At 46.6% G+C, this 1518-nt stretch overlaps 1 non-coding gene across 1 annotated transcript; it reads left to right on the forward strand.

Moving 5' to 3' along the window:
- The first annotated feature begins 1101 nt into the window (after positions 1–1101).
- On the forward strand, positions 1102–1173 carry TRNAC-GCA. The gene has a single exon. It is a non-coding gene; the product is annotated as a tRNA-Cys (tRNA).
- Positions 1174–1518: the final 345 nt, after the last annotated feature.

A 1518-nucleotide genomic window follows, 5' to 3' on the forward strand; every position in this document is an offset into this window, starting at 1 on the left:
TGCCCTCAAACGTCATAAAGAAGACACATATACAGCCTGTCAATGCCTTTCTACTTTTGAAATGTAGCTTTAAACCTATGTCTTGACCGGTACCTCCCTGGCTTGCAGCTGTGCTGGGGTCTGTCAAGAACTGTCAAGCCGGACCGCCTTCATGATACAGTGGTTGAGAATCACCTGGGACAGAGGTTCATTCCCTGGTCTGGGAAGATCCCACATACCACAGAGCACCAAGCCCGTGTGCCACAACTACTGAGCCTGTGCTTTAGAGCCTGAGGGCTGCAACTGCTGAAGCCTGGGCACACCCACAGCCCATGCTCCACAACAGGAGCCACCAGAAGCCAATCACTGCAACAAAGAGTAGCTCCCACGGCAACTAGAGAAAGCCCGAGTGCAGCAACGAAGACCCAGCGCAATCAAAAATAAATGATAAATACATTATATATTATATATTACAAAAAAGAACAGTCAAGCCAGTGCTTCACAATGACCAGACTTCTGACCCCTGTCCATTCCCACTGGGGCCTCACATTAGTCTTTGAAGGCACCTCCCACACACTGATGGCAACCCACTCCAGTACTCTTGCTGGAAAATCCCACGGATGGAGGAGCCTGGTAGGCTACAGTCTGTGGGGTTGCAAAGAGTAGGACAAGACTGAGCGACTTCACTTTCTTTCTTTCTTTCTTTCCCACACCCTGGGTCTGCAGGGTGACCCATTCATTCTTGCCCTTTACTGCCCCTTTCTCATTAAAGTCTGAACTAACCAACTTAAAATACTTGGAAACTTCCAAAATCTATTGGACCCTATCCCCAAACCGCTCACTGGGCATAAGTGAAGTTCTTCGAAGGGTTTAATGGCTTTCCATTCCACTTCAGATACAGACAACACTATCCCCTACCCCCAGGGTCACTGTAACTAATTAAAAAACGTTGTCTCACTCCTGTTGCAACACCCAAGCCCAATAAACCTTGTTTGCTACAAACTTCTTTAACTGGAGACAGGACAGACTGTATTGCTGAAATACTTAGGTGAGGCAGGTCAGATTTTTCTCCCTAGCAAAATAAACTTCCTCTAAACCTTCCCTAAACCTTCCCTAGGGGCTTCCCGGATGGCTCAGACGGTAAAGCGTCTGCCTGCAATGCGGGAGACCCAGGTTCGATCCCTGGGTTGGGAAGATTCCCTGGAGAAGGAAATGGCAACCCACTCCAGTACTCTTGTCTGGAAAATTCCGTGGACTAAGGAGCCTGGTAGGCTACAGTCCATGGGGTCGCAAAGAGTCGGAAACAACTGAGCGACTTCACTTCAAACCTTCCCTGGTTAAATCAATTTTTCACAAAATAAATCAGCAATTGCATTCCCCCATATGACCCAAAGACAAGATAACCAGTTATATTTCGTTCACCAGCCTTGAAAACATACTTCACACACACACAAAAATCTCCATCTATCTTGTCCATGAAACAAAGCAAATTAAAATTTATCATATATACTACAAGCGCAAGCACAAGATGTTTTCAGC

Source organism: Bison bison, unplaced genomic scaffold, assembly GCF_000754665.1.
Source record: "Bison bison bison isolate TAMUID 2011002044 unplaced genomic scaffold, Bison_UMD1.0 scf7180017864487, whole genome shotgun sequence".
Lineage (NCBI taxonomy): Eukaryota > Metazoa > Chordata > Mammalia > Artiodactyla > Bovidae > Bison > Bison bison.